General features: G+C 43.1%; 1 protein-coding gene across 1 annotated transcript in view; it reads left to right on the top strand.

Annotated features, from left to right (window-relative positions):
• Positions 1-24,885, top strand: part of CLPX (caseinolytic mitochondrial matrix peptidase chaperone subunit X) — a 191,365-nt gene that overhangs the window by 50,235 nt on the left and 116,245 nt on the right. The window lies entirely within an intron of this gene.

The following is a 24,885-nucleotide window of genomic DNA, read 5'->3' as shown; positions in this document are numbered from 1 at the left end:
ATCCACTTTACTTTTATTATCAAATTTGCTTCATTCTCTTGGTATCATTTGTTGCATGAGCAGCAATGCACTACTCGTTGCTAACTGAAAACATGGGTGAGCCAATGACATAAGGTGTGTGTGTATGTATGTGTGTGTGTGTGTGTGTGTATATATATATATATATATATATATATATATATATATATATACAGCCACCAATCAACAGCTAGAACCTAGGTTTTTTTTGCTGCTCCTGAGCTTACATAGATAAACATTTCAGCAAAGGATAACAAGAGAAGGAAGCAAATTAAGTAATAGAAGTAAATTGGCAAGTTATTTAAAATCACATGCTCTTTTTGGATCATGAAAGAAAAAAATTTGGGTTTCATGTCCCTTTAAGTTAGATTATGACTTTAATGCACCAGTTGATGTGTTTCAGACATTTTGGAAAATGTGGCCTTTTACTGGATAACAAGGGATGGATTTGATGAATACTGATCATTACAATATTTACATACCTCCTCATATAGGACCTCCTTGTTTTTAAGGGACTTGGAAGTCAATTTGTTAATTTGTACGTTATATTATTGCAATTAAGCACCACATAGCAAAAAAACTGCATACAAAATATTTTAATATTGCATAATAGTCCAGGAACACACCCTCTCAAAAGCCTGCTGGAATTCAGGTTACTGGTCTCATTTGTTGTTGCCAATCAGAAGCAGTACTTTAAAGGACTAGTAAAGTCAAAATCAAATTTCATGCTTTGGATAGAGCAATTTTAAACAATTGTTCAATTTACTTCTTAAATCAAATTTGATTTCTTGTCTTGTTCTTATTTTGAACGGTAAACCTAGGTAGACTGATGGGAGTTTGGAATCGTGCATGTGTCTTTAGCATTCTGTTTTAGTGTTTGCAACTATGTATAACATTGCTACCTGATGGCTGAAGACATACATGGTGCATGCTACTGGGCTCACCTAGGATTACCGTTTAACAAAATATACGAAGCAAACTAAGCAAAATTGATAAAATAAATAAATTGGAAAATAGTTACTAGTGTTACTATCCTCTATCCAATCCATTTATTTTATTTTGACATTACTTTCCCTTTAAGATAACTTGTGTATAGGCAGCAATACCTGCAGTATTCTGGCAGTCTCCGTTCCTTTGAGAGAGCGGGGAAAGCACAATTTGGCAGAATAAAAGCTGATAATTTGCATTAAATAATTATAGGCCTTGTTTTTCACTTCCCATGAAATTTTGTAAATCTGCTGTCTCCTATTGCTTTTCTTTTTAAAGACACGATGAGTCCACGGATTTCATCCTTGTGGGATTTCACCTCCTGGTAGCAGGAGGAGGCAAAGAGCACCACAGCAGAGCTGCTATATATATATAGCTCCTCCCTTCCCTCCCACTCCAGTCATTCTCTTTGCCTACGTTAGTGATAGGAAGAGGTAAAGTGAGGTGTTAGATTAGATTCTTCAATCAAGAGTTTATTATTTTTAAAGTAGTGCCAGAGAGTGCTGCTTTGTTCTAGGTTATAGCCGTATTCCATATCAGTCTCTACAGTAGAGCTTTTGGTGGCTTCAGAGCAATAGGAACTGGTGGGACATAATTCTCACTGCGCCTCCTATACATTTATGCTGCCCTTCTCCTGACAGTCTAAGCATAATTAACTCAGGCTTCTGATTTTCCACAGGGCTATGGGAGGGAGAGGACCTCCTAAACCTGTTGAGCTGCCCTTCTGTCGGGCAGAATACAAGGTAAGTGCTAACTTTGTTGTTATTCTGGGAAGGACTCTCAGAGGCAAGTGGGCACTTTACTCTGCTTGCATAGTGACATAAGGCTCATTTACAGAGATCCTTGTGTGGGAACAGTTATCTCTCTCTTGTTAATAGAGAGTATGACAGGACAGCCATAAGTACAGGCACTGGGGCTGGGGAGCTCATTTTTTATAAATAAGTTATTTCTCATCGGCTTCAGTTTATTACATTAAGCCAACCGGGTTATTTTTTCAATGACGCCCACGATGGGCGGAGCTAGTGATTCGCGCTCTTCCGATGTTCTGCGCAACCCTCAGCACTAGCCGCCATAGTCTGTCAGAAAGACGTCGGCACAGTGACTACAACCGCATGGTTTACAATGACAGGTTAAGCAGGAAGTTATAGCGCTTGCCATCTTTACACTCCCGGATCGTTCCAGCTCCACAGGAGGTTGAATCCAAAGAATTCAGTCCGGTTTGGCAGGTAGGCACCTCAGCAGAGTTGCTAAGGTGTAGGGGTGTTTGAAATTTCTTTCTGTTTAGCTGCAAAGATGCGTTTTTAGCTATTGCAGTAAAAAAGTTAACATTTAAAGAAACAGTACCAGTTTGTTTTCTGTATATCATATTTTTTGTTATTTATCAATTTGATTGTAAATAGTTTTTTTGGTTTGAGCACACATTTTTCATTAGTAGAAAAAGTTTTTTCTTGCTAAAATTTAAAGAGGCAGTAAAAAAAATTTTCATTGTTTTTTATTATTGTGCTCAATATGGACTTAGGAGCCGTGGAAAATGTTACTTGCCTTATGTGTTTGGATGCAAATGTGGAACCACCAATCCCTTTCTATCCCTCATGTATTGAGAGGGCGTTAAGTTATAAAAATAAGCTTTCTCTTGTAAGGTGTATCCAGTCCACGGATTCATCCATTACTTGTGGGATATTCTCCTTCCCAACAAGAAGCTGCAAGAGGACACCCACAGCAGAGCTGTCTATATAGCTCCTCCCCTAACTGCCACTCCCAGTCATTCTCTTGCAGCTCTCGACAAGAAAGGAAGTATCAAGAGATATGTGGTGACTTAGTGTAGTTTATCTTCAATCAAAAGTTTGTTAATTTTAAATGGTACCGGCGTTGTACGGTTTTTACCTCAGGCAGAAATTAGAAGAAGAGTTCTGCCTGAGGTTTTTGATGATCTTAGCAGGTTGTAACTAAGGTCCACTGCTGTTCTCACACATAACTGAAGAGTATGGGAAAACTTCAGCTGGGGGAATGGCCTGCAAAATTATCTGCTCTGAGGTATGCTCAGTATATTTTTTTTTCTAGAGAGATAAGGTCTAGAAAATGCTGACAGTGCCTGATATATTTAAGGTAAGCCTGATTACAGTGATTTAACAAACAACTGGGATCATGCTTGCAGTAAAGGGTAATATTCATGTTACTTGCTCTTATTACTTAGTATGTAAAACGTTTGCATGATATATAAAAAACGTTTTTTACTGAGGGTGATAAATCTTTATTTGAGGCCTAGTTTTCCACATGGCTGACTAGATTTCTCCTAGGAGTAGTTATTTATGGCCCTTTCACTTTGAGTGCATGGTGGGAGGGGCCTTTTTTCGTGCTCTAATTGCGCAGTAGTTTTTACAGTCTGAGACATCCAGCTTCCCTGAAGGAGTCCCTTGACATATAGGACCTCTGTAAAGAGTTTTTGTGCCTACAAAAGTCGTTTTATGGGCAGGTAGGAGCCACAGTAGAGCTGTGGCAGTTTGCTTGTGACTGTTTATAACGGTTTTACCGTTTTTCTGATTCGTTTTTGAGCCTGAGGGGTTAATCATCCATTTGCAAGTGGGTGCAATGCTATTTTAGCCTATTATACACACTGTAAAAATTTCGTAGAGTTTACTGCTTTTTTTCACTGTTTTGCAGTTTATGTGATTGTTTTTTTCCCTTAAAGGCACAGTACCGTTTTTTATATTCTGCTTTTTCACATTTATTAAAGTGTTTTCTCCAACATAGGTGTGTCCGGTCCACGGCGTCATCCTTACTTGTGGGATATTCTCTTCCCCAACAGGAAATGGCAAAGAGCCCAGCAAAGCTGGTCACATGATCCCTCCTAGGCTCCGCCTACCCCAGTCATTCTCTTTGCCGTTGTACAGGCAACATCTCCACGGAGATGGCTTAGAGTTTTTTAGTGTTTAACTCAAAAGGGCATTCCAGACATGGATCTGATGGCCTCTCGTCAGAACTTCAAAGTTCCTTGCTACGGGGCCAGATCCAGGGATCCCAAGGCGGCTCTAGTGGATGCACTAGTAGCACCTTGGACCTTCAAACTAGCTTATGTGTTCCCGCCATTTCCTCTCATCCCCAGGCTGGTAGCCAGGATCAATCAGGAGAGGGCGTCGGTGATCTTGATAGCTCCTGCGTGGCCACGCAGGACTTGGTATGCAGATCTGGTGAATATGTCATCGGCTCCACCTTGGAAGCTACCTTTGAGACGAGACCTTCTTGTTCAGGGTCCGTTCGAACATCCGAATCTGGTTTCACTCCAGCTGACTGCTTGGAGATTGAACGCTTGATTTTATCGAAGCGAGGATTCTCAGATTCTGTTATCGATACTCTTGTTCAGGCCAGAAAGCCTGTAACTAGAAAGATTTACCACAAAATTTGGAAAAAATATATCTGTTGGTGTGAATCTAAAGGATTCCCTTGGGACAAGGTTAAGATTCCTAGGATTCTATCCTTCCTTCAAGAAGGATTGGAAAAAGGATTATCTGCAAGTTCCCTGAAGGGTCAGATTTCTGCCTTGTCGGTTTTACTTCACAAAAAGCTGGCAGCTGTGCCAGATGTTCAAGCCTTTGTTCAGGCTCTGGTTAGAATCAAGCCTGTTTACAAACCTTTGACTCCTCCTTGGAGTCTCAATTTAGTTCTTTCAGTTCTTCAGGGGGTTCCGTTTGAACCCTTACATTCCGTTGATATTAAGTTATTATCTTGGAAATTTTTGTTTTTAGTTGCGATTTCTTCTGCTAGAAGAGTCTCAGAATTATCTGCTCTGCAGTGTTCTCCTCCTTATCTGGTGTTCCATGCAGATAAGGTGGTTTTACGTACTAAACCTGGTTTTCTTCCAAAAGTTGTTTCTAACAAAAACATTAACCAGGAGATTATCGTACCTTCTCTGTGTCCAAAACCAGTTTCAAAGAAGGAACGTTTGTTGCACAATTTGGATGTTGTTCGCGCTCTAAAATTCTATTTAGATGCTACTAAGGATTTTAGACAAACATCTTCCTTGTTTGTTGTTTATTCAGGTAAAAGGAGAGGTCAAAAAGCAACTTCTACCTCTCTCTCTTTTTGGATTAAAAGCATCATCAGATTGGCTTACGAGACTGCCGGACGGCAGCCTCCCGAAAGAATCACAGCTCATTCCACTAGGGCTGTGGCTTCCACATGGGCCTTCAAGAACGAGGCTTCTGTTGATCAGATATGTAGGGCAGCGACTTGGTCTTCACTGCACACTTTTACCAAATTTTACAAGTTTGATACTTTTGCTTCTTCTGAGGCTATTTTTGGGAGAAAGGTTTTGCAAGCCGTGGTGCCTTCCATTTAGGTGACCTGATTTGCTCCCTCCCTTCATCCGTGTCCTAAAGCTTTGGAATTGGTTCCCACAAGTAAGGATGACGCCGTGGACCGGACACACCTATGTTGGAGAAAACAGAATTTATGTTTACCTGATAAATTTCTTTCTCCAACGGTGTGTCCGGTCCACGGCCCGCCCTGGTTTTTTTTTAATCAGGTCTGATAATTTATTTTCTTTAACTACAGTCACCACGGTACCATATGGTTTCTCCTATGCAAATATTCCTCCTTAACGTCGGTCGAATGACTGGGGTAGGCGGAGCCTAGGAGGGATCATGTGACCAGCTTTGCTGGGCTCTTTGCCATTTCCTGTTGGGGAAGAGAATATCCCACAAGTAAGGATGACGCCGTGGACCGGACACACCGTTGGAGAAAGAAATTTATCAGGTAAACATAAATTCTGTTTTCCAAGCTTGCTGGTCTCATTACTAGTCTGTTAAACATGTCTGACATAGAGGAAACTCCTTGTTCATTATGTTTAGAAGCCATTTTGGAACCCCCTCTTAGAATGTGTACCAAATGCACTGATCTTACTATAAATTTTAAAGACCATATTCTGGCTTTAAAAGATTTATCACCAGAGGAAATTGACAAGGGGGAAGTTATGCCGACTAACTCTCCCCACGTGTCAGAACCTATAACTCCCGCTCAAGGGACGCCAAGTACATCTAGGCGCCCATTGTGTATACTTTACAAGACATGGCGGCAGTTATGAATCATACCCTTACAGAGGTATTGTCCAAACTGCCAGGGTTACAAGGAAAGCGAGACAGCTCTGGGGCTAGAACAAATACAGAGCTCTCTGACGCTTTAGTAGCTATGTCTGATATACCCTCACAATGTGCAGAAGCCGAAGCAGGGGAGCTTCTATCTGTGGGTGATTTTTCTGATTCAGGGAAGACACTTCAACCTGATTCTGATATGTCTACATTTAAATTTAAACTTTAACACCTCCGCGTGTTGCTCAGGGAGGTTTTAGTAACTCTGGATGACTGTGACGCCATTGTAGTCCCAGAGAAATTGTGTAAGTTGGATAAATACTATGCAGTGCCTGTTTACACTGATGTTTTTCGAATCCCTAAGAGGTTTTCAGAAATTATTACTAAGGAATGGGATAGACCAGGTGTACCGTTCTCTCCCCCTCCTGTTTTTAAAAAGATGTTTCCTATAGATGCCGCTACACGGGACTTGTGGCAGACGGTCCCTAAGGTGGAGGGAGCAGTGTCTACCCTAGTGAAGCGTACAACTATCCCGGTCGAGGACAGTTGTTCTTTTCTAGATCCAATGGACAAAAAATTAGAGGGTTACCTTAATAAAAATTTTATTCAACAAGGTTTTATTCTCCAGCCTCTTGCATGCATTGCCCCAGTCACTGCTGCTGCGGCTTTCTGGTTTGAGTCTCTAGAAGAGGCTCTACAGGTAGAAACCCCGTTGGATGATATCCTTGACAAGCTTAAAGCTCTTAAGCTAAGCCAATTCATTTGTTTCTGACGCCGTTGTTCATTTAACCAAGCTAACGGCTAAAAACTCAGGTTTTGCTATTCAGGCGCGTAGGGCGCTATGTCTTAAATCCTGGTCAGCTGACGTTACTTCAAAGTCTAAGCTTCTCAACATTCCCTTCAAGGGGCAGACCCTATTCGGGCCTGGAGTGAAGGAAATCATTTCTGATATTACTGGAGGAAAAGGTCACGCCCTTCCTCAGGATAGGTCCAACAAATTAAGGACCAAACAGACTAATTTTCGTTCCTTTCGAAACTTCAAGAGTGGAGCAGCTTCAACTTCTTCTAATACAAATCAAGAGGGAAATTTTGCCCAGTCCAAGCCGGTCTGGAGCTCTAACCAGGCCTGGAACAAAGGAAAGCAGGCCAAAAAACCTGCTGCTGCCTCTAAAACAGCATGAAGGATCAGCCCCCGATCTGGAAACGGAACTAGTAGGGGGCAGACTTTCTCTCTTCGCCCAGGCTTGGGCAAGAGATGTCCAGGATCCCTGGGCGTTGGAAATTGTGTCCCATGGATATCTTCTGGAGTTCAAAGCTTCTTCCCCAAAAGGGAGATTTCATCTCTCACAATTATCTGCAAACCAGATAAAGAGAGAGGCATTCTTACATTGTGTTTAAGACCTCCTAGTTATGGGAGTGACCCACCCAGTTCCAAAGGAGGAACAGGGGCAAGGCTTCTATTCAAATTTGTTTCTAGTTCCCAAGAAAGAGGGAACCTTCAGACTAATCTTAGATCTCAAGATCCTAAACAAATTTCTCAGGGTCCCATCCTTCAAGATGGAGACTATTCGAACCATCCTACCTATGATCCAGTAGGGTCAATATATGACTACCGTGGACTTAAAGGATGCTTATCCTCACATTCTGGTACACAGAGATCATCATCGGTTTCTCAGGTTCGCCTTCCTTGACAGGCATTACCAGTTTGTGGCTCTTCCCTTTGGGTTAGCTACGGCACCAAGAATCTTTACGAAGGTTCTAGGGTCGCTCCTAGCGGTCCTAAGGCCGCGGGTATAGCAGTAGCCCTTTACCTAGGCGACATTCTGATACAGGCGTCAAATTTTCAAATCGCCAGGTCCCATACGGACATTGTTCTGGCATTCCTGAGGCATTACCTAGACAACATTCTGATACAGGCGTCGAATTTTCAAATCGCCAGGTCCCATACGGACATTGTTCTGGCATTCCTGAGGTCTCATGGGTGGAAGGTGAACGAAGAAAAGAGTTCTCTATCCCCTCTCACAAGAGTTTCCTTTCTAGAAACTCTGATAGATTCTGTAGAAATGAAAATTTACCTGACAGAGACCAGGTTGTCAAAACTTCTAAATTCCTGCTGTGTTCTTTATTCTACTTCTCGCCCTTCAGTGGCTCAGTGTATGGAAGTAATCGGCTTAATGGTAGCGGCAGTGGACATAGTGCCGTTTGCCTGCCTACATCTCAGACCGCTGCAACTTTGCATGCTCAGTCAGTGGAATGGGGATTACACAGATTTGTCCCCTCTACTAAATCTGGATCAAGAGACCAGGGATTCTCTTCTCTGGTGGCTATCTCGGGACGTGTCATCCAAGTCTAAGCTTCTAGCTATTCCTTAAAAAGGAAAGACCTTGTTTGGACCTGGCCTGAAGGAAATTATCTCTGACATCACGGGAGGTAAGGGTCATCTCCTTCCTCAGGATAAAAGAAATAAACCAAAAGGAGGACAAAGTAATTTTCGTTCCTTTCGCAATTTCAAGGAAATACTTTCTCTTCCTCCTCTAAACAGGAAGGAAACTATTCGCAATCTAATCCTACTTGGAGATCCAACCAGCCTTGGAACAAGAGTAAACAGTCCAAGAAGCCTGCTGCTGACTCCAAAACAGCATGAAGGGCATGCCCCCGATCCGGGAACGGATCTGGTAGGGGGCAGACTTTCTTTCTTCGTTCAGGCTTGGGTGCGAGACGTTCAGGATCCCTGGGCTATAGAAATAGTGTCCCAGGGATATACAGACTGGAGTTCAAAAATTTTCTTCCACGAGGAAGATTTCTTCTTTCAAGGTTATCTACAGACCAGATAAAAAGAGAGGCGTTCTTACATTGTGTAAGAGACCTCTCATCCCTGGGAGTAATTTGTCCCGTTCCTGTTCAGGAACACGGGAAGGGATTTTATTCAAATCTGTTTGTAGTTCCCAAGAAGGAGGGAACTTTCAGACCTACCTTAGGCCTCAAGAGTCTGAACAAGTTTCTCAGTTCCATCTTTCAAGATGGAAACTATTCGTTCCATTTTCCCATTGATCCAGGAGGGTCAATTTATGACGACAGTGGACTTAAAGGGACACTCAGGTTAAATTAAATTTTCATGATTCAGATACAGCATGTAATTTTAAACAACTTTCCAATTTACTTCCATTAAAAAAAATGTGCACACTCTTTTATATTTACAATTTTTGAGTCACCAGATCCTACTGAGCATGTGCAAGAATTCACAGACTATACGTATATGCATTTGTGATTGGCTGATTGCTATCACATGGTACAAGGGGAGTGGAAATATTTATAACTGAAATTTGTTATAAAAAAATCTACTACTCATTTGAAGTTCAAACTAAGTGCTATTACATTGTTGATTGGTCCTTTAAATGATGCATATCTACATGTTCCTATCCACAGAGATCATCACAAGTTCCTAAGGTTTGCCTTTCTGGACAGACACTTTCAGTTCGTAGCTCTTACTTTCGGGCTGGCCACGGCACCCAGAATTTTCACATCTGGGGTCTCTGCTGGCGGTTCTAAGACCGCGGAGCATTGCGGTGGCGCCTTATCTGAACGATATTCTAATCCAGGCGCCATCTTGTCAACAAGGTCCCATACCGACATTGTACTATCCTTCCTGAGAACTCACGGGTGGAAGGTAAATCTGGGAAAGAGTTCCTTAATCCCGAAGACAAGGGTGACTTTCTTGGGAACTTTAATCGATTCTATATCTATGAGGATTTTTCTGACAGAGGTCAGGAAATCAAAGATTCTAGAGACCTGTCTAACCCTTCAGTCCAATCCTCGGCCGTCAGTGGCCCAGTGCATGGAAGTAATCGGACTGATGGTGGCGGCAATGGACATCATCCCGTTTGCTCAGTTTCACCTCAGACCTCTGCAGTTAAACATGCTCAGGCAGTGGAATGGAGATTATGTAGACTTGTCTCCTCGAATAACCCTGGAACAGGAGACAAGTTACTCACTTCAATGGTGGTTGTCTCTGGATCATCTATCCCAAGGAACATGCTTTCGCACACCATCCTGGGTGATTGTGACAACAGATGCCAGCCTTCTAGGGTGGGGAGCTGTCTGGGGTCCCCTAAAGGATCAGGGAGTGTGGACTCAGGCGGAGTCTGTTCTTCCTATAAACATCCTGGAACTGAGAGCGATCTTCAATTCTCTTCTGGCCTGGCCTCAGTTGGCTTCGGCCCAGTTCATCAGATTCCAGACGGACAACATAACGACAGTGGCTTACATCAATCATCTGGGATGAACAAGGAGTTCCTTAGCGATGACCGAGGTAGCCAAGATAATCCGGTGGGCGGAGGCCCATTCTTGCCATCTGTCAGCGATCCACATCCCAGGGGTGTACAACTGGGGGGTGGACTTTCTGAGCAGGCAGACTTTTCATCCGGGAGAGTGGGAACTCCATCCGGAAGTATTCTTCAACCTGATTCTCAAATGGGGTCAGCCGGAGTTAGAGCTCATGGCATCTCGTCAGAATGCCAAGCTCCCGAGATACGGGTCAAGGTCCAGGGATCCCCAGGCGCAACTGATAGATGCTCTAGCAGTTCCTTGGTCCTTCAGCCTCGCATATCTTTTTCCCCCGTTTGCTCTTCTTCCTCGGGTCATTGCTCGAATCAAACAGGAGAAGGCATCAGTGATCCTCATTGCTCCTGCGTGGCCTCGCAGAATTTGGTATGCCGATCTGGTGGACATGTCATCCCTGCCACCTTGGAGACTGCCATTAAGGAAGGATCTTCTCATTCAAGGACAATTCCTTCATCCAAATCTAATTTCTCCAAAGCTGACTGCTTTGAGATTGAACGCTTAATCCTATCCAAGCAGGGTTTTACTTATTCGGTCATAGAGACCTTGATTCAGGCGCGTAAGCCTGTAACTAGAAAGATTTTCTATAAGATTTGGCGTAAATATCTTTATTGGTGTGAATCTAAGTGCTACTCATGGAGTAGAGTTAAGATTCCCAGAATTTTATCTTTTCTCCAAGAAGGATTGGAAAAGGGTTTATCGGCAAGTTCCCTAAAGGGTCAGATCTCTGCCTTATCTATTTTGTTACACAAACGTCTGGCGGATGTCCCAGATGTTCAACCCTTTTGTCAGGCTTTGGTTAGAATCAGGCCTGTGTTTAAACCAATTGCTCCTCCATGGAGTCTGAATTTAGTTCTTAAAGTTCTTCAAGGGGCTCCGTTTGAGCCTATGCATTCCTTTGATATTAAGTCGTTATCTTGGAAAGTTTTATTTCTTGTTGCCATTTCTTCAGCTCGAAGAGTGTCTGAGCTTTCGGCATTGCAATACAATTCGCCTTACCTTATTTTTCATTCGATAAGGTAGTGTTACGTACTAAACTAGGGTTCCTTCCTAAGGTTGTTTCAGACAGGAACATTAATCGGGAGATTGTTGTTCCTTCCTTGTGTCCTAATCCTTCTTCTCAAAAGGAACGTCTGTTGCACAATTTGGACGTGGTCCGTGCTCTGAAATTGTATTTACAAGCGACTAAAGACTTTCGTCAGTCGTCGTCTTTGTTTGTCGTTTTCTCTCAAAAACGTAAGGGTCAGAAAGCTACGGCTACCTCTTTCTTTTTGGCTGAAGAGTATAATCCGTTTTGCATATGAGACTGCTGGACAGCAGCCTCCTGACAGTTACGGCTCATTCCACTAGGGCTGTTGCTTCCTCATGGGCATTCAAATTGAAGCTTCTGTAGAACAGATTTGCAAGGCTGCAACTTGGTCTTCTCTTCACACTTTTTCTAAATTTTACAAATTTGATACTTTTGCCTCTGCTGAGTCTGTTTTTGGGAGAAAGGTTCTTCAAGCAGTGGTGCCTTCCGTTTAGGTTCCCTGTCTTGTCCCTCCCTTATCATCCGTGTACTCTAGCTTTGGTATTGTATCCCACAAGTAAGGATGAAATCCGTGGACTTATCGTGTCTTTAAAAAGAAAATTTATGCTTACCTGATAAATTAGTTTCCTTTTTAGACACGATGAGTCCACGGCCCGCCCTGTTCTTTGAGACAGGTTATTTATTTTTGTAAACTTCAGACACCTCTGCACCTTGGCTTTTCCTTTCTCTTCCTAACTTCGGTCGAATGACTGGAGTGGGAGGGAAGGGAGGAGCTATATATAGCAGCTCTGCTGTGGTGCTCTTTGCCTCCTCCTGCTGACCAGGAGGTGAAATCCCACAAGTAAGGATGCAATCCGTGGACTCATCATGTCTAAAAAGAAACAAATGTATCGGGTAAGCATACATTTTCTTTTCTTTCCCTCCTCACTTTCTCACTGCCTATGACTTTCTTTCTTTCTTTCTTTCTCTTTCTCTTTCTCTTTCTCTTTCTCTTTCTCTTTCTCTTTCTCTTTCTCTTTCTCTTTCTCTCTCTCTCTCTCTCTTTCTTTCTTTCTTTCTTTCTTTCTTTCTCTCTCTCTCTCTCTCTCTCTTTCTTTCTTTCTTTCTCTCTCTCTCTCTCTCTCTCTCTCTCTCTCTCTTTCTTTCTTTCTCTCGCTTTCTTTCTTTCTTTCTTTCTTTCTTTCTTTCTTTCTTTCTTTCTTTCTTTTTTTTCTTTCTTTTTCTTTCTTTTTCTTTCTCTTTCTTTCTTTCTTTCTTTTTCTTTCTTTTTCTTTCTCTTTCTTTCTTTTTCTTTCTTTCTTTCTTTCTTTCTTCTCCCCCTCTGCCCCCTCGCTCTCTCGTTTTAATTGTGCAGTTGAGACTGGTGTGTTTATTACCTATATGTTATTAAAGTTACGCATCCAAGGTTGCTAGTAATTGAATTAAAGAAATGTACCTGAGAAGCTACTTTCTCTTGTTAAGTGTATCCAGTCCACGGATCATCCATTACTTGTGGGATATTCTCCTTCCCAACAGGAAGTTGCAAGAGGATCACCCACAGCAGAGCTGCTATATAGCTCCTCCCCTAACTGCCATATCCAGTCATTCTCTTGCAACTCTCAACTAAGATGGAGGTCGTAAGAGGACTGTGGTGTTTTATACTTAGTTTATTTCTTCAATCAAAAGTTTGTTATTTTTAAATGGTACCGGAGTGTACTGTTTATCTCAGGCAGTATTTAGAAGAAGAATCTGCCTGCGTTTTCTATGATCTTAGCAGAAGTAACTAAGATCCTTTGCTGTTCTCACATATTCTGAGGAGTGAGGTAACTTCAGAGGGGGAATAGCGTGCAGGTTTTCCTGCAATAAGGTATGTGCAGTTAAAATATTTTTCTAGGGATGGAATTTGCTAGAAGATGCTGCTGATACCGAAGTAATGTTAGTAAAGCCTTAAATGCAGTGATAGCGACTGGTATCAGGGTTATTAATAGAGATACATACTCTTATAAAAGTGTATTTCTCCAACATAGGTGTGTCCGGTCCACGGCGTCATCCTTACTTGTGGGATATTCTCCTCCCCAACAGGAAATGGCAAAGAGCCCAGCAAAGCTGGTCACATGATCCCTCCTAGGCTCCGCCTTCCCCAGTCATTCTCTTTGCCGTTGTACAGGCAACATCTCCACGGAGATGGCTTAGAGTTTTTTAGTGTTTAACTGTAGTTTTTACTATTCAATCAAGAGTTTGTTATTTTAAAATAGTGCTGGTATGTACTATTTACTCTGAAACAGAAAAGAGATGAAGATTTCTGTTTGTAAGAGGAAAATGATTTTAGCAACCGTTACTAAAATCGATGGCTGTTTCCACACAGGACTGTTGAGAGGAATTAACTTCAGTTGGGGGAACAGTAAGCAGACTTTTGCTGCTTGAGGTATGACACATTCTAACAAGACGATGTAATGCTGGAAGCTGTCATTTTCCCTATGGGATCCGGTAAGCCATTTTTATTACAGAAAGAAAAAAAGGGCTTCACAAGGGCTTTTTAAGACTGTAGACATTTTCTGGGCTAAATCGATTTATATATAAACATATTTTATACTCCATAGCCTTGAGGAATTATTTTAATCTTGGGAATTATGTAAAATAACCGGCAGGCACTGTATTGGACACCTTATTCTCTAGGGGCTTTCCCTAATCATAGGCAGGGTCTCATTTTCGCGCCTCTATTGCGCACTTGTTTTTGAGAAGCATGACATGCAGATGCATGTGTGAGGAGCTCTGATACATAGAAAAGACTTTCTGAAGGCGTCATTTGGTATCGTATTCCCCTTTGGGCTTGGTTAGGACTCAGCAAAGCAGATACCAGGGACTGTAAAGGGGTTAAATATAAAAACGGCTCCGGTTCCGTTATTTTAAGGGTTAAAGCTTCCAAATTTGGTGTGCAATACTTTTAAGGCTTTAAGACACTGTGGTGAAATTTTGGTGAATTTTGAACAATTCCTTCATACTTTTTCGCAATTGCAGTAATAAAGTGTGTTCAGTTTAAAATTTAAAGTGACAGTAACAATTTATTTTAAAACGTTTTTTGTACTTTGTTATCAAGTTTTTGCCTGTTTAACATGTCTGAACTACCAGATAGACTGTGTTCTGAATGTGGGGAAGCCAAGGTTCCTTCTCATTTAAATAGATGTGATTTATGTGACACAAAATTTAGAGAAAATGATGCCCAAGATGATTCCTCAAGTGAGGGGAGTAAGCATGGTACTGCATCATCCCCTCCTTCGTCTACACCAGTCTTGCCCACACAGGAGGCCCCTAGTACATCTAGCGCGCCAATACTCCTTACTATGCAACAATTAACGGCTGTAATGGATAATTCTATCAAAAACATTTTAGCCAAAATGCCCACTTATCAGCGAAAGCGCGACTGCTCTGTTTTAGAAAATACTGAAGAGCATGAGGACGCTGATGATATTGGTTCTGAAGGGCCCCTACACCAGTCTGAGGGGGCCAGGGAGGTTTTGTCTGAGGGAGAAATTTCAGATTCAGGGAAAATTTCTCAACAAGCTGAACCTGATGTGATTACATTTAAATTTAAATTGGAACATCTCCGCGCTCTGCTTAAGGAGGTGTTATCCACTCTGGATGATTGTGAGAATTTGGTCATTCCAGAGAAACTATGTAAAATGGACAAGTTCCTAGAGGTCCCGGGGCCCCCCGAAGCTTTTCCTATACCCAAGCGGGTGGCGGACATTGTAAATAAAGAATGGGAAAGGCCCGGTATACCTTTCGTCCCTCCCCCCATATTTAAAAAATTGTTTCCTATGGTCGACCCCAGAAAGGACTTTTGGCAGACAGTCCCCAAGGTCGAGGGGGCGGTTTCTACTCTAAACAAACGCACCACTATACCCATAGAAGATAGTTGTGCTTTCAAAGATCCTATGGATAAAAAATTAGAAGGTTTGCTTAAAAAGATGTTTGTTCAGCAAGTTTACCTTCTACAACCAATTTCATGCATTGTTCCTGTCACTACAGCAGCGTGTTTCTGGTTCGATGAGCTAGAAAAGGCGCTCAATAATAATTCTTCTTCTTATGAGGAGATTATGGACAGAATTCATGCTCTCAAATTGGCTAATTCTTTCACCCTAGACGCCACTTTGCAATTGGCTAGGTTAGCGGCGAAAAATTCTGGTTTTGCTATTGTGGCGCGCAGAGCGCTTTTGGTTAAAATCTTGGTCAGCGGATGCGTCTTCCAAGAACAAATTGCTTAACATTCCTTTCAAGGGGAAAACGCTGTTTGGCCCTGACTTGAAAGAGATTATCTCTGATATCACTGGGGGCAAGGGCCACGCCCTTCCTCAGGATAGGTCTTTCAAGGCCAAAAATAAACCTAATTTTCGTCCCTTTCGCAGAAACGGACCAGCCCCAAGTGCTACGTCCTCTAAGCAAGAGGGTAATACTTCTCAAGCCAAGCCAGCCTGGAGACCAATGCAAGGCTGGAACAAAGGAAAGCAGGCCAAGAAACCTGCCACTGCTACCAAGACAGCATGAGATGTTGGCCCCTGATCCGGGACCGGATCTGGTGGGGGGCAGACTCTCTCTCTTCGCTCAGGCTTGGGCAAGAGATGTTCTGGATCCTTGGGCACTAGAAATAGTCTCCCAAGGTTATCTTCTGGAATTCAAGGGGCTTCCCCCAAGGGGGAGGTTCCACAGGTCTCAATTGTCTTCAGACCACATAAAAAGACAGGCATTCTTACATTGTGTAGAAGACCTGTTAAAAATGGGAGTGATTCATCCTGTTCCTTTAGGAGAACAAGGGATGGGGTTCTACTCCAATCTGTTCGTAGTTCCCAAAAAAGAGGGAACATTCAGACCAATCTTAGATCTCAAGATCCTAAACAAGTTTCTCAAGGTTCCATCGTTCAAAATGGAAACCATTCGAACAATTCTTCCTTCCATCCAGGAAGGTCAATTCATGACCACGGTGGATTTAAAGGATGCGTATCTACATATTCCTATCCACAAGGAACATCATCGGTTCCTAAGGTTCGCATTCCTGGACAAGCATTACCAGTTTGTGGCACTTCCGTTCGGATTAGCCACTGCTCCAAGGATTTTCACAAAGGTACTAGGGTCCCTTCTAGCGGTGCTAAGACCAAGGGGCATTGCAGTAGTACCTTACTTGGACGACATTCTGATTCAAGCGTCGTCCCTTCCTCAAGCAAAGGCTCACACGGACATTGTCCTGGCCTTTCTCAGATTTCACGGGTGGAAAGTGAACGTAGAAAAAAGTTCTCTATCTCCGTCAACAAGGGTTCCCTTCTTGGGAACAATAATAGACTCCTTAGAAATGAGGATTTTTCTGACAGAGGCCAGAAAATCAAAACTTCTAAACTCTTGTCAAATACTTCATTCTGTTCCTCTTCCTCCCATAGCGCAGTGCATGGAAGTAATAGGTTTGATGGTAGCGGCAATGGACATAGTTCCTTTTGCGCGAATTCATCTAAGACCATTACAACTGTGCATGCTCAGTCAGTGGAATGGGGACTATACAGACTTGTCTCCGACGATACAAGTAGATCAGAGGACCAGAGATTCACTCCGTTGGTGGCTGTCCCTGGACAACCTGTCACAGGGGATGAGCTTCCGCAGACCAGCGTGGGTCATTGTCACGACCGACGCCAGTCTGGTGGGCTGGGGCGCGGTCTGGGGACCCCTGAAAGCTCAGGGTCTTTGGTCTCGGGAAGAATCTCTTCTCCCGATAAATATTCTGGAACTGAGAGCGATATTCAATGCTCTCAAGGCTTGGCCTCAGCTAGCAAAGGCCAAGTTCATACGGTTTCAATCAGACAACATGACGACTGTTGCGTACATCAACCATCAGGGGGGAACAAGGAGTTCCCTGGCGATGGAAGAAGTGACCAAAATCATTCAATGGGTGGAGACTCACTCCTGCCACTTGTCTGCAATCCACATCCCAGGAGTGGAAAATTGGGAAGCGGATTTTCTGAGTCGTCAGACATTTCATCCGGGGGAGTGGGAACTCCATCCGGAAATCTTTGCCCAAATTACTCAATTGTGGGGCATTCCAGACATGGATCTGATGGCCTCTCGTCAGAACTTCAAGGTTCCTTGCTACGGGTCCAGATCCAGGGATCCCAAGGCGACTCTAGTAGATGCACTAGTAGCACCTTGGACCTTCAAACTAGCTTATGTATTCCCGCCGTTTCCTCTCATCCCCAGGCTGGTAGCCAGGATCAATCAGGAGAGGGCATCGGTGATCTTGATAGCTCCTGCGTGGCCACGCAGGACTTGGTATGCAGACCTGGTGAATATGTCATCGGCTCCACCATGGAAGCTACCTTTGAGACGAGACCTTCTTGTTCAAGGTCCGTTCGAACATCCGAATCTGGTCTCACTCCAACTGACTGCTTGGAGATTGAACGCTTGATCTTATCAAAGCGAGGGTTCTCAGATTCTGTCATTGATACTCTTGTTCAGGCCAGAAAGCCTGTAACTAGAAAAATTTACCACAAAATATGGAAAAAATATATCTGTTGGTGTGAATCTAAAGGATTCCCTTGGCACAAGGTAAAAATTCCTAAGATTCTATCCTTTCTTCAAGAAGGTTTGGAGAAAGGATTATCTGCAAGTTCCTTGAAGGGACAGATTTCTGCCTTGTCTGTGTTACTTCACAAAAAGCTGGCAGCTGTGCCAGATGTTCAAGCCTTTGTTCAGGCTCTGGTTAGAATCAAGCCTGTTTACAAACCTTTGACTCCTCCTTGGAGTCTCAATTTAGTTCTTTCAGTTCTTCAGGGGGTTCCGTTTGAACCCTTACATTCCGTTGATATTAAGTTATTATCTTGGAAAGTTTTGTTTTTGGTTGCAATTTCTTCTGCTAGAAGAGTTTCAGAATTATCTGCTCTGCAGTGTTCTCCTCCTTATCTGGTGTTCCATGCAGATAAGGTGGTTTTACGTACTAAACCTGGTTTTCTTCCGAAAGTTGTTTCTAACAAAAACATTAACCAGGAGATAGTCGTGCCTTCTTTGTGTCCGAATCCAGTTTCAAAGAAGGAACGTTTGTTGCACAATTTGGATGTTGTTCGTGCTCTAAAATTCTATTTAGATGCTACAAAGGATTTTAGACAAACATCTTCCTTGTTTGTTGTTTATTCTGGTAAAAGGAGAGATCAAAAAGCAACTTCTACCTCTCTCTCTTTTTGGATTAAAAGCATCATCAGATTGGCTTATGAGACTGCCGGACGGCAGCCTCCTGAAAGAATCACAGCTCATTCCACTAGGGCTGTGGCTTCCACATGGGCCTTCAAGAACGAGGCTTCTGTTGATCAGATATGTAAGGCAGCGACTTGGTCTTCACTGCACACTTTTACTAAATTTTACAAGTTTGATACTTTTGCTTCTTCTGAGGCTATTTTTGGGAGAAAGGTTTTGCAAGCCGTGGTGCCTTCCATCTAGGTGACCTGATTTGCTCCCTCCCTTCATCCGTGTCCTAAAGCTTTGGTATTGGTTCCCACAAGTAAGGATGACGCCGTGGACCGGACACACCTATGTTGGAGAAAACAGAATTTATGTTTAGCTGATAAATTACTTTCTCCAACGGTGTGTCCGGTCCACGGCCCGCCCTGGTTTTTTAATCAGGTCTGATAATTTATTTTCTTTAACTACAGTCACCACGGTATCTCATGGTTTCTCCTATGCAAATATTCCTCCTTTACGTCGGTCGAATGACTGGGGAAGGCGGAGCCTAGGAGGGATCATGTGACCAGCTTTGCTGGGCTCTTTGCCATTTCCTGTTGGGGAGGAGAATATCCCACAAGTAAGGATGACGCCGTGGACCGGACACACCGTTGGAGAAAGTAATTTATCAGGTAAACATAAATTCTGTTTTTAAAACTTTTGCTGGCATGTTTAATCGTTTTTTACGTATGTTTGGTGATAAAACTTATTGGGGCCTAGTTTTTTCCACATGGCTGGCTTGAATTTTGCCTAGAAACAGTTCCCTGAGGCTTCCCACTGTTGTAATATGAGTGGGAGGGGCCTATTTTGGCTTTTTTTGCACAGCAAAAATTACAGACACAGACATCCAGCTTCTTCCTGCATGATCCAGGACTTCTCTGAAGGGCTCAAAATGCTTCAAAAGTCGTATTGAGGGAGGTAAAAAGCCACTGTAGAGCTGTGGCAGTTGTTGTGACTGTTTAAAAAACGTTTTTGTCATTTGTTATTCCGTTTTTGGTATTAAGGGGTTAATCATCCATTTGCAAGTGGGTGCAATGCTCTGCTAACTTATTACATACACTGTAAAAATTTTGTTAGTGTAACTGCATTTTTTCACTGTTATTTCAAAATTTGGGTAAATTTGTGTTTCTTAAAGGCGCAGTAACGTTTTTTATATTGCTTGTAAACTTGTTTTCTCCAACATTGGTGTGTCCGGTCCACGGCGTCATCTATAACTTGTGGGAATATCTCTTCCCCAACAGGAAATGGCAAAGAGTACAGCAAAAGCTGTCCATATAGTCCCTCCTAGGCTCCGCCCACCCCAGTCATTCTCTTTGCCGTTGCACAGGCAACATCTCCACGGAGATGGTGAAGAGTATGTGGTGTTTAGTTGTAGTTTTTTATTCTACTATCAAGAGTTTGTTATTTTAAAATAGTGCTGGTATTGTACTATTTACTCTGAAACAGAAAAGGATGAAGATTTCTGTTTGTGAGAGGAATATGATTTTAGCAGCAGTAACTAAAATCGTTTGCTGTTTCCACATAGGACTGTTGAGATGAAATAACTTCAGTTGGGGGAAACAGTTAGCAGACTTTTCTGCTTAAGGTATGACTAGCCATTTTTCTAACAAGACTGTGTAATGCTGGAAGGCTGTCATTTCCCCTCATGGGGACCGGTAAGCCATTTTCTTAGTCTCAAACAGAATAAAGGGCTTAATATGGGCTATAAAACTGGTAGACACTTTATGGGCAAGATCGATTGCTTTATTTGGGCATTTTATAAAGCTTGATGTTGATATTCACACTTATAAACTTTGGGGAACGTTTTTTTAACGTCAGGCACTGGTTTAGACACCTTTTCAGTCAGGAAGGGCCTTCCCTGTAGTAGGCTGAGCCTCATTTTTGCGCCATTACTGCGCAGTTACTTTTGAGAGCAGGACATGCAGCTGCATGTGTGTGGGTCTGAAAGTTGTTGAAAAGGTTCCTAGAAGCCTTCATTTGGTATCGTATACCCCCTGGGTTTGGTAAAGTCGCAGCAAAGGCTGTAGCTGGGACTGTAGAGGGGTTAAAACTGTAACCGGCTCCGGTTTCTTTATTTTAAGGGTTAAAGGTCTCAAATTTGGGGTGCAATACTTTGAATGCTTTAAGACACTGTGGTGAAAATTTGGTTAAATTTGAACAATTCCTTCATAGTTTTTCACATATTCAGTAATAAAGTGTGCACTGTTTAAAATTTAAAGAGACAGTAACGGTTTTGTTTAAAAACGTTTTTTTGTACTTTATTGACAAGTTTAAGCCTGTTTAACATGTCTGTGCCTTCAGATAAACTATGTTCTGTATGTATGGAAGCCAATGTGTCTCCCCCTTCAAAATTGTGTGATAATTGTGCCATAGCGTCCAAACAAAATAAGGACAGTACTGCCACAGATAGTAAAGTTGCCCAAGATGATTCATCAGATGAAGGGAGTAGACATAGTTCTACATCATCTCCTTCTGTGTCTACACCAGTTTTGCCCACACAGGAGACCCCTAGTACTTCTAGCGCGCCAATGCTTATTACCATGCAACAATTGACGGCAGTAATGGATAACTCCATAGCAAATATTTTATCCAAAATGCCTGCATATCAGAGAAAGCGCGATTGCTCTGTTTTAAACACTGTAGAGCAGGAGGGCGCTGATGATAATTGCTCTGTCATACCCTCACACCAATCTGAAGGGGCCATGAGGGAGGTTTTGTCAGATGGGGAAATTTCAGATTCAGGTAGAATTTCTCAACAGGCAGAACCTGATGTTGTGACATTTAAATTTAAATTAGAGCATCTCCGCGCACTGCTTAAGGAGGTGTTATCTACTCTGGATGATTGTGACAACCTGGTCATTCCAGAAAAATTGTGCAAGATGGACAAGTTCCTAGAGGTTCCGGTGCACCCCGACGCTTTTCCTATACCCAAGTGGGTGGCGGACATAGTGAATAAGGAGTGGGAGAAGCCCGGCATACCTTTTTGTTCCCCCTCCTATATTTAAGAAATTATTTCCTATGGTCGACCCCAGAAAGGACTTATGGCAGACAGTCCCTAAGGTCGAGGGGGCAGTTTCTACACTAGCCAAGCGCACTACTATTCCTATCGAGGATAATTGTGCTTTCAAAGATCCTATGGATAAAAAATTGGAGGGTTTGCTTAAAAAGATTTTTGTACAGCAAGGTTACCTCCTGCAACCTATTTCGTGCATTATTCCTGTCACTACAGCAGCGTGGTTCTGGTTCGAGGAACTAGAAAAGTCGCTCAGTAGAGAGACTCCGTATGAGGAGGTTATGGACAGAGTTCACGCACTTAAGTTAGCTAATTCCTTTATTTTAGATGCCGCTTTGCAGTTAGCTAGATTAGCGGCGAAAAATTCTGGGTTTGCAATTGTGGCGCGCAGAGCGCTCTGGCTAAAGTCTTGGTCAGAGGATGTATCTTCCAAGACAAAATTGCTTAATATCCCTTTCAAGGGTAAAACTCTTTTTGGGCCAGAATTGAAAGAGATTATCTCAGACATCACTGGGGGTAAGGGCCACGCCCTCCCACAAGATAGGCCTTTCAAGGCCAAGAATAAGTCTAATTTTCGTTCCTTTCGCAATTTCAGGAACGGATCGGCCTCCAACTCTGCAGCCTCTAGACAAGAGGGTAATGCTTCGCAAACCAAACCAGCTTGGAAACCGATGCAAGGCTGGAACAAGGGTAAGCAGGCCAAGAAACCTGCTGCTGCTAACAAAACAGCATGAAGGAGTAGCCCCCGATCCGGGACCGGATCTAGTAGGGGGCAGACTCTCTCTCTTCGCTCAGGCTTGGGCAAGAGATGTTCAGGACCCCTGGGCACTAGAAATAGTTTCTCAGGGTTATCTTCTGGAATTCAAGGAACTACCCCCAAGGGGAAGGTTCCACATGTCTCACTTATCTTCAAACCAAATAAAGAGACAGGCATTCTTACATTGTGTAGAAGACCTGTTAAAAATGGGAGTGATACACCCAGTTCCAACCGTGGAACAAGGAATGGGGTTTTACTCAAATCTGTTTGTTTGTGGTTCCCAAAAAAGAGGGAACCTTCAGTCCAATTCTGGATTTAAAGATCCTAAACAAATTTCTCAGAGTGCCATCGTTCAAAATGGAAACCATTCGAACGATTTTACCTACAATCCAGGAGGGTCAATTTATGACTACCGTGGATCTAAAGGATGCGTATCTACATATTCTTATCCACAAAGATCATCATCAGTTCCTAAGGTTCGCCTTTCTGGACAAACATTACCAGTTTGTGGCTCTCCCATTCGGGCTAGCCACTGCTCCAAGGATTTTCACAAAGGTAATCGGGTCCCTTCTAGCGGTTCTAAGACCAAGAGGCATTGCAGTAGCACCTTACTTGGACGACATTCTGATACAAGCGTCGTCTCTTTCAAAGGCAAAGGCTCACACAGACATCGTTCTGGCCTTTCTCAGATCTCACGGATGGAAAGTGAACATAGAAAAAAGTTCCCTGTCTCCGTCGACAAGAGTTCCTTTCTTGGGGACAATAATAGATTCTTTAGAAATGAGGATTTTCCTGACAGATGTCAGAAAGTCAAAACTTCTAAGCGCTTGTCAAGTTCTTCATTCTGTTCCACGTCCTTCCATAGCTCAGTGCATGGAAGTAGTAGGGTTGATGGTTGCAGCAATGGACATAGTTCCTTTTGCGCGAATTCATCTAAGACCATTACAACTGTGCATGCTGAAACAGTGGAATGGGGACTTTACAGACTTGTCTCCAGTGATTCAAGTAGATCAGAAGACTAGAGACTCACTCCGTTGGTGGCTAACCCAGGACCACCTGTCCCAGGGAATGAGTTTCCGCAGACCAGAGTGGGTCATCGTCACGATCGACGCCAGTCTAGTGGGCTGGGGCGCGGTCTGGAACTCCCTGAAAGCTCAGGGGCTATGGTCTCGGGAAGAGTCTCTTCTCCTGATAAACATTCTGGAACTGAGAGCGATATTCAATGCTCTCAAGGCTTGGCCTCAACTAGCAAAGGCCAGATTCATAAGATTCCAATCAGACAACATGACGACTGTTGCTTACATCAATCATCAGGGGGGAACAAGGAGTTCCCTGGCGATGAGAGAAGTGACCAAAATCATAAAATGGGCGGAGGATCACTCCTGCCACCTATCTGCGATCCACATCCCAGGAGTGGAAAACTGGGAGGCGGATTATCTGAGTCGTCAGACATTCCATCCGGGGGAGTGGGAACTCCACCCGGAGATCTTTGCCCAGTTGACTCAATTATGGGGCATTCCAGACATGGATCTAATGGCGTCTCGTCAGAACTTCAAGGTTCCTTGCTACGGGTCCAGATCCAGGGATCCCAAGGCGACTCTAATGGATGCATTAGTAGCCCCTTGGACCTTCAACCTAGCTTATGTGTTTCCACCGTTTCCTCTCATTCCCAGGCTGGTAGCCAGGATCAAGCAGGAGAGGGCCTCGGTGATCTTGATAGCTCCTGCATGGCCACGCAGGACTTGGTATGCAGACCTGGTGAATATGTCATCGGCTCCACCATGGAAGCTACCTTTGAGACAGGATCTTCTAGTACAAGGTCCATTCGAACATCCAAATCTAGTTTCCCTTCAGCTAACGGCTTGGAAATTGACCGCTTGATTTTATCTAAGCGTGGGTTTTCGGATTCTGTAATAGATATTCTGATACTAGCCAGAAAACCTGTAACTAGGAAGATTTACCATAAAATATGGAAAAGATATATCTGTTGGTGTGAATCCAAGGGATTCTCATGGAGTAAGATCAAAATTCCTAGGATCCTTTTTCTCCAAGAAGGTTTGGATAAGGGATTATCAGCGAGTTCTCTAAAGGGACAGATTTCTGCTTTATCTGTCTTATTACACAAACGACTGGCAGCTGTGCCTGATGTTCAAGCTTTTGTTCAGGCTTTGGTCAGGATCAAGCCTGTTTACAGACCTTTGACTCCTCCCTGGAGTCTGAATTTAGTTCTTTCAGTTCTTCAAGGGTTCCGTTTGAACCTCTACATTCCATAGATATCAAGATGTTATCTTGGAAAGTTCTGTTTTTGGTTGCTATTTCTTCTGCTAGAAGAGTTTCTGAGTTATCTGCTCTGCAGTGTAATCCGCCCTATCTGGTGTTCCATTCAGATAAGGTTGTTTTGCGTACTAAACCTGGTTTCCTTCCAAAG

This window comes from Bombina bombina, chromosome 6 (assembly GCF_027579735.1).
Source record: "Bombina bombina isolate aBomBom1 chromosome 6, aBomBom1.pri, whole genome shotgun sequence".
Taxonomy (NCBI): Eukaryota; Metazoa; Chordata; class Amphibia; order Anura; family Bombinatoridae; genus Bombina; species Bombina bombina.
The sequence above is the reverse complement of the archived record's forward strand: the minus strand, read 5'-3'. Positions and strand labels throughout refer to the sequence as shown.